The following is a 12,381-nucleotide window of genomic DNA, read 5'->3' on the forward strand; positions in this document are numbered from 1 at the left end:
TGCTAGGTTCCTCCTGTCCAGTAGTTAGTGCTGTGTACCACAAGAAGTTCAAATCTACCTTAGCAGAAGAAGAACTATGTTTGCCTCAGATTTGAACTGAACACGTCATTTGAACTATGGACTTCTAATCACAACAAATTTATATTGGTGAGTAAACGACCATACGAGGTCTGTCAATAAAGTATAGGTCCTTTTTATTTTTTTCAAAAACTATATGGATTTCATTCATATGTTTTTACGTCAGACATGCTTGAACCCTCGTGCGCATGCGTGAGTTTTTCCACGCCTGTCGGTGACGTCATTCGCCTGTGAGCACTTCTTGTGGGAGGAGTCGTCCAGCCCCTCGTCGGAATTCCTTTGTCTGAGAAGTTGCTGAGAGACTGGCGCTTTGTTTGATCAAAATTTTTTCTAAACCTGTGAGACTCATCGAAGTGGACACGGTTCGAAAAATTAAGCTGGTTTTCAGTGAAAATTTTAACGGCTGATGAGAGATTTTGAGGTGATACTGTCGCTTTAAGGACTTCCCACGGTGCGAGACGTCGCGCAGCGCTCTCAGGCGCCATCGTCAGCCTGTTTCAAGCTGAAAACCTCCACATTTCAGGCTCTATTGATGCAGGACGTCGTGAGAGAACAGAGAAGTTTCAGAAGAAGTCGGTTTCAGCATTTTATCCGGATATTCCACTGTTAAAGGAGATTTTTTTAATGAAAGATGTGCGGACGGGTCCGTGCAGATGGGTCCGCACGTCGGGACACAGCCGGCGTGGTGCGGCGGCACAGGAAAAACACCTCTGTGTTGATAACCATTTGTAAAATCCAGGCGGCTTTTGATGGCTTTCAGTGGAGTGAGTATATGAGAAATTGTTTAACAGCTGGACATGTTCCAACTTGTCCTTAAGGCTTCCAACAGAGGTGTTTTTCCTGTGGCGGAGCGTCATGGCGGCTGTGAGCCGACGCTGCAATCCGCCCGCACAGTATCACCTCAAAATCTCTCATCAGCCGTTAAAATTTTCACTGAAAACCAGCTTAATTTTTCGAACCGTGTCCACTTCGATGTGTCTCACAGGTTTAGAAAAAATTTTGATCAAACAAAGCGCCAGTCTCTCAGCAACTTCTCACACAAAGGAATTCCGACGAGGGGCTGGACGACTCCTCCCACAAGGAGTGCTCACAGGCGAATGACGTCACCGACAGGCGTGGAAAAACTCACGCAAGCGCACGAGGGTTCAAGCATGTCTGACATAAAAACATATGAATGAAATCCATATAGTTTTTGAAAAAAATAAAAAGGACCTATACTTTATTGACAGACCTCGTATTTTATGCCAGAAATGAGGTCCAAGTTGTTAAAAGCAGCATTTCTCCTTTAATTCGGGTTGCCTCATATGCACATGTTTAAGCTAACAGACAGCAGCTGGTTCATGCTCTGTTGGCTTATTAGTGCAGCACATAACTGAAACAATCCTTCAAATGGTGATACAAGCATCAAATTCAGCACAAATACAGCTGGAGCAAAATTAATGGAGCAACTTTAACTTTTGACCCCTGTACAAACTGAAACTGACTTTTGTCACCATTATTGCTGCTTTTTACCTCATAACTCCAAAACATTCAGTCACAGATAGTCCAAACTATACCTTTTTGGAATCATTATGATCAGGCAAATGATGTGGTGTAGTTTTCTATATGATTGGAGCATCTTTTAATTTTGGCAATTGTGTAATTCTTCAGTTGACCCCTACCTGGCCGCCTGTTGAAAATTCAAGTGGCTGATCAGTTTTTTCGAAAGAGTTCATGTCAATGGATTATTTGTGCCAAATTTAATGCTTGTGTCACCATTTGCAGGATTCCACTCTAAATATTCTCTTATCTGCTGCACTATATATGAGATGTAAGATGCTACTCCTTTGTGTTTCTCATTTGCCCTCAAAGGTATTGGAACACTTGGTATTTCACACATTTTAATTTGTTTATTCCATTTCAAATACATTTTTTTTTCTAAAATTATCTTCCTTAACTCAAACTGAAAGCAAATGTCTACTACTTGATATAAATTAATTAAAAATATAAATTCCAGCTTCCTGATGAAGTGGTGTAGAGGAGGATTTTCTTCAAAAGAAGACCTGAAAGTTCAGCTACAATTTGACAGAAAGTACATTTCAGATGAAAGCCTAGATTTGATGTTTTGGTGAAAGAAACGTTTGTATTTCTTGATAATTGATGTAAATAAAGTCCAAGACATATTCAGTGGCTTGGAAATCTTCATGTTTCCATTCCCTGACTTGTCTAAAGAAAACTGGCAATAAAACTGATTATTACTTACAGGTTTGATCAAGTTTTAGAGATTTGCTTTCAATTTGAGTTTTAGGAAGATAATTTTAGATTTTTTTTTATTTTTTGTATTTATTGTATTTAAAATGGCATAAACAAATTAAAATGTGTGAAATTCCAAGTGTTCAAATACTTTTGGAGGGCACAGTATCCTAACGTTATGATGAGTGCAAAATGAGTGTGGTATTATTACTGTTTTGTTTAAGAATGTTTAATTTTCATTTGAGGAAAATACATGAACATTCCAATGGTTTGGGAGAAGTTCATCTATTTCCTTATCCAACAAAGGAAAACATGGGTTGATGTTGTTGTAGCCTTTCATTTGGCAAAGTATCAAAGTGCAGGCTTGTGACTGGGGAACAGGCCCACAGTGGCATGCAGAAAACCCAAACACCCGGGCTGCACAAAGGAAAAGGTGAGGCTGCTCGTTTGACCCGTACCACTACTCAGGAGATACCTTGAAAGCATCCCAGTATTGTTCTGCAAAATCCAGCAGCGCCACTCACACACATTTCTCAAAACGAAATGCTGAAATTGTTATTCAGAAAACAGTTTCAGAAATGTCTACTCTAAAGTAGTCTCACAATACATTATATTACAACCCCTGGCAAAAATTATGGAATCACCGGCCTCGGAGGATGTTCATTCAGTTGTTTAATTTTGTAGAAAAAAGCAGATCACAGACATGACACAAAACTAAAGTAATTTCAAATGGCAACTTTCTGGCTTTAAGAAACACTATAAGAAATCAAGAAAAAAAGATTGTGGCAGTCAGTAACGGTTACTTTTTTAAACCAAGCAGAGGAAAAAAATATGGAATCACTCAATTCTGAGGAAAAAAATATGGAATCACCCTGTAAATTTTCATCCCCAAAACTAACACCTGCATCATATCAGATCTGCTCGTTAGTCTGCATCTAAAAAGGAGTGATCACACCTTGGAGAGCTGTTGCACCAAGTGGACTGACATGAAACAGGAGAGATGTCAATTGAAACAAAGGAGAGGATTATCAAACTCTTAAAAGAGAGTAAATCATCACGCAATGTTGCAAAAGATGTTGGTTGTTCACAGTCAGCTGTGTCTAAACTCTGGACCAAATACAAACAACATGGGAAGGTTGTTAAAGGCAAACATACTGGTAGACCAAGGAAGACATCAAAGCATCAAGACAGAAAACTTAAAGCAATATGTCTCAAAAATCGAAAAATGTACAACAAAACAAATGAGGAATGAATGGGAGGAAACTGGAGTCAACGTCTGTGACCGAACTGTAAGAAACCGCCTAAAGGAAATGGGATTTACATACAGAAAAGCTAAACGAAAGGCATCATTAACACCTAAACAGAAAAAAACAAGGTTACAATGGGCTAAGGAAAAGCAATTGTGGACTGTGGATGACTGGATGAAAGTCATATTCAGTGATGAATCTCGAATCTGCATTGGGCAAGGTGATGATGCTGGAACTTTTGTTTGGTGCCTTTCGAATGAGATTTGTAAAGATGACTGCCTGAAGAGAACATGTAAATTTCCACAGTCATTGATGATATGGGGCTGCATGTCAGGTAAAGGCACTGGGGAGATGGCTGTCATTACATCATCAATAAATGCACAAGTTTATGTTGATATTTTGGACAATTGAAAGGATGTTTGGGGATGATGAAATCATTTTTCAAGATGATAATGCATCTTGCCATAGAGCAAAAACTGCAAAAACATTCCTTGCAAAAAGACACATAGGGTCAATGTCATGGCATAGGGTCAATGTCAATGAGCAGATCTGATTTGATGCAGGTGTTAATTTGGGGGATGAAAATTTACAGGGTGATTCCTTAATTTTTTCCTCAGAATTGAGTGATTCCATATTTTTTTCCTCTGCTTGGTCTAAAAAGTAACCGTTACTGACTGCCACAATCTTTTTTCTTGATTTCTTATAGTGTTTCTTAAAGCCAGAAAGTTGCCATTTGAAATGACTTTAGTTTTGTGTCATGTCTGTGATCTGCTTTTTTTCTACAAAATTAAACAACTGAATGAACATCCTCTGAGGCCGGTGATTCCATAATTTTTGCCAGGGGTTGTATAATCTCATTTTACACACAAAGTTCACGTGCTCTAATGGAACCTATATAACCAGGATAAAATAACAAGAATAAATAATAAAACTGCATTTATAGAGCAGTGCTTGAATGTATGTAAACCTTTTGCGTTTTGTATATTATAATTTTCTGACACCAGATTTCATAAAATTCAGGCTTCTCTATATTCAAATTTTCAAAAGTTGTGCTTCACGATGAAGTGGTATAGAGAAGGATATTCTTTCAACAAAACATCAAATCTAGACTTGCATCTCAGATGTACCTTCTGGTAAATTGTAGCTGAAGTCTTCTTTTTAAGAAAATCCTCCTCTATACCACTTCACCATGAAGCTGTGTAACTGGGGATATAAAATGCAAAACATGCATCACGCACAATTTCTCCAATCACAGCCACAGAAGCCTACAAATTTCTTCTGGGTTGCCTGAGTGTCTTGCTGGCTTTCATCAGTCTTGTCCTTCTTACACAGTAACTCAATTTTTGAGAACTGTCTACACAATACAGATTTACCAAAGAGTACCATACTGTTTGTATTTCTTCATAATTGATGTAAATAAAGTCCAAGACATATTCAGTGACTTGGAAATGTTCATGTATCCATCCCCTGACTTGTCTGAAGAAAACTGGTAATAAAACTGTTTACTTATAGGTATTATACCAAAGCGTTCCATTACTTATGCAACCCATCATCTTGGCTTTTATATTTTTAATTAATTTATGTCAACTTATAGAAATTTGCTTTCAGTCTGGGTTTAAGGAAAATAATTTTAGAATTTTTTTATTTTTGTATTTTTTGTATTTGGAATGGCATAAAGAAATTAAAATGTGTGAAATACTAAGTGTTCTAATACTTTTTGAGGGCACTGTGTGTAACAAATTAGGTATAGTCAGGAGGTGCCGTACGATCTATGGGGAATCCTCAGCACTAATTATCCTTATGTATTTCCTTGATTCAATGCCTGACCTTGAATCGGGATGTGCCTCATTAATGACGGGGTCAAAACTTTGTCTGAAAAAATAAACACCTGCCTTAAATAAGCTGCAGGCATTATGTGCATGAACAAGATTACATTTGGTCGAGTCACTTTTTTTCTAAGTCCACTGCGGAGTGGTAATAACCTTAAAATCCTAAAGCCTGATTTATACTTCTACAACTCCATAACTCTGTGGCCACTCTGGTGGAAATACGGTATCCGCTTTCCTCAAATCGGCGAGTGAACTTCATTTCATACCTCTGTTGCTGGGCACACCCAGACTGCTCTGTCCAGTACATGCGAGGGGTTTTTAATGGAAATGCATTGCAATTAGACAAGAAGTTTTGTCCAATGTGAGCAACAATCCATTATACAAAATCTGGTACATTAAGGGATCATTAACCAAGTGAGAGGTCTGTACCGGGAAATATCAGACTGAGGTGGCTAAAAATACAGAGGTCTAATATTCCCGTACAGATTGAGCAAGCAAGGTTAATAATTTGTTTATTATATGGCTATTATATATATAAACACGCAAACTTACAGTAGCGCCCGAATATGCTACTGACAGTGTTGGGCTCGTTCACTTTCTTCACCTCCATGAGGAACTTGCTAACAGATGGTCTGATCATTAGCTGGTAAGCTTTCAATCTGTGTGTTTTTTCAAATCCTGTTTAGATATCTATGGTGAATGTTCATGTCCGACTTGGTTTTTTAATCATGTTTTTAGCTTCCTGGTTTGTAACGAAAATATAAATTGCAGACCGATTGTCATGGTAACTGGTCCCATATGGGAAAATATCCGACCGTAATCAGCCAATCAGAGCACGCGTAGCATTGCAGCCACATAATAAACAGTGTTTATTACATGGAAAACCATACAAATCATTGGAACTTTTGCTTTTGTCCGGTGAGTGCGAGTATTTGGTTTATACGATGACAGTTTACATGAGTTTTATTGTATTAGTGTTTATATACTATAGCTAACTGATCATCTGCAGAGGAATGGTCTATTTGAAGAGTTTCAGTCAGGTTTTAGAATTCATCATAGTACAGAAACAGCATTAGTGAAGGTTACAAATGATCTTCTTATGGCCTCGGACAGTGGACTCATCTCTGTGCTTGTTCTGTTAGACCTCAGTGCTGCTTTTGATACTGTTGACCATAAAATTTTATTACAGAGATTAGAGCATGCCATAGGTATTAAAGGCACTGCGCTGCGGTGGTTTGAATCATATTTGTCTAATAGATTACAATTTGTTCATGTAAATGGGGAATCTTCTTCACAGACTAAAGTTAATTATGGAGTTCCACAAGGTTCTGTGCTAGGACCAATTTTATTCACTTTATACATGCTTCCCTTAGGCAGTATTATTAGACGGTATTGCTTAACTTTTCATTGTTACGCAGATTATACCCACCTTTATCTATCCATGAAGCCAGAGGACACACACCAATTAGCTAAACTGCAGGATTGTCTTACAGACATAAAGACATGGATGACCTCTAATTTCCTGCTTTTAAACTCAGATAAAACTGAAGTTATTGTACTTGGCCCCACAAATCTTAGAAACATGGTGTCTAACCAGATCCTTACTCTGGATGGCATTACCCTGACCTCTAGTAATACTGTGAGAAATCTTGGAGTCATTTTTGATCAGGATATGTCATTCAAAGCGCATATTAAACAAATATGTAGGACTGCTTTTCTGCATTTACGCAATATCTCTAAAATCAGAAAGGTCTTGTCTCAGAGTGATGCTGAAAAACTAATTCATGCATTTATTTCCTCTAGGCTGGACTATTGTAATTCATTATTATCAGGTTGTCCTAAAAGATCCCTAAAAAGCCTTCAGTTAATTCAAAATGCTGCAGCTAGAGTACTGACGGGGACTAGAAAGAGAGAGCATATCTCACCCATATTGGCCTCTCTTCATTGGCTTCCTGTTAATTCTAGAATAGAATTTAAAATTCTTCTTCTTACTTATAAGGTTTTGAATAATCAGGTCCCATCTTATCTTAGGGACCTCGTAGTACCATATCACCCCAATAGAGCGCTTCGCTCTCAGACTGCAGGCTTACTTGTAGTTCCTAGGGTTTGTAAGAGTAGAATGGGAGGCAGAGCCTTCAGCTTTCAGGCTCCTCTCCTGTGGAACCAGCTCCCAATTCAGATCAGGGAGACAGACACCCTCTCTACTTTTAAGATTAGGCTTAAAACTTTCCTTTTTGCTAAAGCTTATAGTTAGGGCTGGATCAGGTGACCCTGAACCATCCCTTAGTTATGCTGCTATAGACGTAGACTGCTGGGGGGTTCCCATGATGCACTGTTTCTTTCTCTTTTTGCTCTGTATGCACCACTCTGCATTTAATCATTAGTGATCGATCTCTGCTCCCCTCCACAGCATGTCTTTTTCCTGGTTCTCTCCCTCAGCCCCAACCAGTCCCAGCAGAAGACTGTCCCTCCCTGAGCCTGGTTCTGCTGGAGGTTTCTTCCTGTTAAAAGTGAGTTTTTCCTTCCCACTGTAGCCAAGTGCTTGCTCACAGGGGGTCATTTTGACCGTTGGGGTTTTACATAATTATTGTATGGCCTTGCCTTACAATATAAAGCGCCTTGGGGCAACTGTTTGTTGTGATTTGGCGCTATATAAAAAAATTGATTGATTGATATAACGGCTGAGTGGACCCTTGTCATTTGATTGGTGCTTTGTATGTCAAGTGACATGGATTATTCGTCCTATTTGTGTTGTGTTGCATTTAGCGTGCAATTTGGTTCCATATGTTTTGTACCATTGCATGCTGTGAACCCCGCCCACTAGTGGGGGCGGCATTTAGCTAAACATGCGAAGTTTGTTTTGCTGACGGACAATGATTTGAAGGAGTTAATTGATGGTACTAATTCTTCTAACACACACACACACACAAAAACAAAAAACAAATCCACTGCACTGTCAGCCGTCTGGAGTCATGAAGAGCTGTTAGGAGGAAGTTAGAATGAAAAGCTGGGCTAATTTCTGATGTGACTTTTTTTTTTTTTTTTGCTGCACTGAGGAATTACACTACGTTAGTGCACGGCATCACAGACTACATCCACAGAATTATTTTTGGACTCCTATTTAAAGTTCGTGTTGGATTATTGATGTCAAAGCAGCAGTGAGGCACCAAAATGTAAGTCCCTTTTCTGTTGTTAATCAAATAATATAATATCAAATGACAAGGATCTATTTTAGCCATTATTGCAGTAAAACAAATAATGAATGTTTTTACATTCTTTCATTGGAACGAATATTTAATTTGGTGAAAGCTGGAACATGCCATTCAAATTGGCTTCACTTTTAGCCATTGCTGCCCAGCTCCTTTTTTTTTGTGACGTGTGAGTGACATTTTGAGTTATGGACTGGATACATTAGTTCATTCGTGACAGATTTTGTTACATCTGCCTCGGGTCACATTTTTGAGTCATTCCACATCAGCATGGACTTCCCCATCAAGGACCTTCCTCATCAAGGATCCCTCAGAGTGGGAGGATGACCCAACATATATACACACACACACACACACACACACATATATATACCCATCAATTGGCTGTAAAAGTGATTTAGTTCTTCTACTGTCATATTTAAATTTTCCATTACTGTGGCTTTGATATTTTTATTCAATTTATATCATGTTGCACAGATCAGGTTTCACAGTTTTAAAACCATAATTTCAGAACAATTAATAGAGAAGCCTGATTAATTTATTTTTATGTCATAAAATAATGAAATGTATAAAAGATCAAGACCACACATGTAGCACCACTACATTCAATGTCTATCACCCAGATGAAAAGTATAATGCTTTTTTTTTAAACCCAGAAAAAATGTGACATAAACAGAAAATGTGTATTTTTTATACATCAATAAATAAACAGTTGAAGTACACATGGCTCAAGGAGTGCTGTAACATTCCTAAGGATCCCTGCTGTGGTGTTAGAGCTAAGAATAACACAGCTGACATCGTTGTAATATTAATCCAGTGCCTGTAATGTCAGCGGGCTGCAGATATAAAGCTTTTTGAAAAAGTCTCATCCTGTGAATCTCAAATTTCAGAAAAAGTTTCTGGAGAGATGATCCTTCCTTCTGGAAAGAGCTGGCTGATGGTGATCCATATCTGCCTCAGAATTTTCCTTTCATGGTTTCACTGAAAATTGTGAGATACGTTTTTCAAGATTTCAAAATGTAGAATTCCAAACCCCTTCCATTTTTTTTTTTTAAATTATAGCATCATTGTTGGTCAGATGAACAGATGAGCTGTTCCACCTTGGAGAAAACACACCTGTGGGCTGAATATCATACATCAGTTATATACAGTACTGTGTGAAAATCTTAATCTGATTAATCTTAATCTTAAAATTAAACAGCACATGTATGAAAAGCTTCTTAATATTATGTACTTCCCTGTACAAAATACTAAACATGAAAAATTTGCATTTCACACTGAATTATTTTGGCTGAACTAACCTGTTGCTGCATGCCATATTAATCACTTCATTACATTTTGATTGTTATTATTTCCACTTTGTTGTTTTTGAGGAATTATGTATTTAATTTGTAAATCTACAAAGTAAACAAATTTAATTTAACCACGTTTGTTACTTTCTTGAACACCCAGCTCTTATAGAATTGGCAAAAAAAAAAATCTTCAAAAAATATTAAATTCTTTGAAAATTCAAATTTTGTCATTTACTGACATAATGATGAAGAAAAACATGACAATCATATTGATACAGAAATGAGGATGCTTCAGACTTTTGCACAGTACTGTCTGTTCTGTCACCGACAACAACTAAGTGAAACAGCGCTCAGGTGTAATTAGATCTCCAATAATCTTGCTAATCCAAGACGTAAAATTCAAAGATGTTTTGGCGTTGGCTTGTGGATGAGCTCTTTGAGGGTCTGGTCTACTTCAACACTGGCAGACATTCATTCATCTTCTACCGCTTAGTCCAATTGAGGGTCGCGGGGGGCTGGAGCCTATCCCAGCAGTCATAGGGTGCGATGCGGGGCACACCCAGGACAGGACACCAGTCTGTCGCAGGGCCACAAACAGACAAACAAACACAGACACACCCATACACACACCTACGGACAATTTAAAGATTCCAATCCACCTAACCCGCATGTCTTTGGATGTGGGAGGAAACTGGAGCACCCGAAGGAAACCCACGCAAACACGGGGAGAACATGCAAACTCCACACAGAAAGGCCACGGGAATTGAACCCATGACATTCTCGCTGTGAGGCAACAGTGCTAACCACTAAGCCACTGTGCTGCCACTGGCAGACATATGGACTCTAATAAATGACCTTTAGGATCAGAATGAAATGATGCTTTCTGTTTTCCAAGCTTTCCTCCATCAAAACCCAAATAGAATCTATTATCCAACTTAATAAAGGCTTTGGTTTGACTTCTTTCTTAAATGTTACAGTGTACAGTGTTGACTCGTACATTATATGATTTACATTCAACATGTATGCTACATAAACACCACATTAGGCTACTTTAGTAACACTAATGTGCCATACTGTGCAGACTTTCAATAAATTATTCTTTACACTGTACATGGAATGCAATCAAACATTTCTTATTCTGTTTCCCCAACATAAAATTCACTTGTTTTACATACTTTCAGGAAAACGACAGTGAGGTATTTTTTTTTTTCTTATATACTTCATATACTGTGTTGGTACAAAACAGGTGTGTGGTTTTGGCCCATTTGGCTGCAGTAAACCGACTCCAGTTTTGTGTTTGTGTTAATCTGTGGTTTTCCAGTTAGCCGCGGTGCATTGTCTCCTTCATTCGTCCGTCTCTTCCCCGCTTGCATGGATTCTTGAAAGCGGATTCCTCCTGAGTGAATATGATTTCTACCTCAAGCGTCCCATCTCTAATCGACTTTCTCTGATTGACCAAAGTTTTTTTCCTCTCCACATTATTAGATGTCTAATGCGGCCTGTTCTCAGGGGCACTCCTGCAGCTGGAACATCTGTGACATCCAGTGTCTGTTCTCTGTCCAGCAGCTCCCTCTGTCTGTCTCTCTCTCCGTTGGCTTGCTGCTTTGATATCTCTGCACATGTAGCTGTGTACTGCGTTGTATATTAGGTGTGTTGTAACTCCATTAATGCATTCCAGCAGCTTTGTGGCACAAGAGACATAAAAGATTCTTGTGAGAATCAGTGCACAAGAGCCAATTCAACAGCCTACTGAGGTGTCCTTTTTTTTCTTACTTCAAGGTTATTTTTCCTTTGGAGAGGCCTGGTGATGCAGATAGTGTCCCTGTTGACAGCAGCTCTGTTCTTAGCTGTGAGAAACATCTGGTAGGGGGTCACCTCTCTGTCACTCAGCAGCATCGGAGGTGGTAGGGACAGTGTTTTTTTTAAACACAGCACACACATGTCCTTGCTGTGGATGTTTGGGCATCTCATCCGTCTTTGTCAGTACTGGTTGTCCTTGGTGATGGAGGCGTGCGTGATGGTGGAGTCGTTGGGCAGGGAGCTCCGGCGGCGAGATTGTGAGTGGCAGTGCAGGAGTGTCTGCAGCTCTGTGGACACGCTGCTGGAGAAGGCCGTGTAGATCCACGGGTTGGTGCACGAGTTCAGGCTGGCCAGCAGCATCAGGATAGTGAAGGCCACTCCTGTGGAGGGGGAAGAGAAGTATCTTAACACATGCACCTTGTGAGCCAGTGTGGAACAGTCACCCCACACAAAAATTTTCTTTTTTTAAAATTTATTCCACATAAGCGGCGCAATGTGGTGCGCCTCGCACTGTTCCTGCTCAAAAGATGCTGTCGTGTCCACGAGCTCTCACACAGGAATCATGCACTCCTGCCCATCGGAACGATGTTTCGTGGTGCGCAAATTCAAACTGTTTCACGCTGTTTCGCCATATTTGTCCAAATCTGGTCCAAACTTCGCACTATGTGTGAAGGGGCCTTTACGCATGCACACA

General features: G+C 39.2%; 1 long non-coding RNA gene across 1 annotated transcript; it reads right to left on the reverse strand.

The window, feature by feature from the left end:
* Positions 1-9,211: 9,211 nt before the first annotated feature.
* Positions 9,212-12,174, reverse strand: LOC117512336. The gene is made up of 2 exons (XR_004561281.1): positions 10,714-12,174; positions 9,212-10,347 (listed from the first exon to the last, which is right to left on the reverse strand). It is a non-coding gene; the product is annotated as an uncharacterized LOC117512336 (long non-coding RNA).
* Positions 12,175-12,381: the final 207 nt, after the last annotated feature.

Source organism: Thalassophryne amazonica, chromosome 6 (genome assembly GCF_902500255.1).
Source record: "Thalassophryne amazonica chromosome 6, fThaAma1.1, whole genome shotgun sequence".
NCBI classification, from domain to species: Eukaryota; Metazoa; Chordata; class Actinopteri; order Batrachoidiformes; family Batrachoididae; genus Thalassophryne; species Thalassophryne amazonica.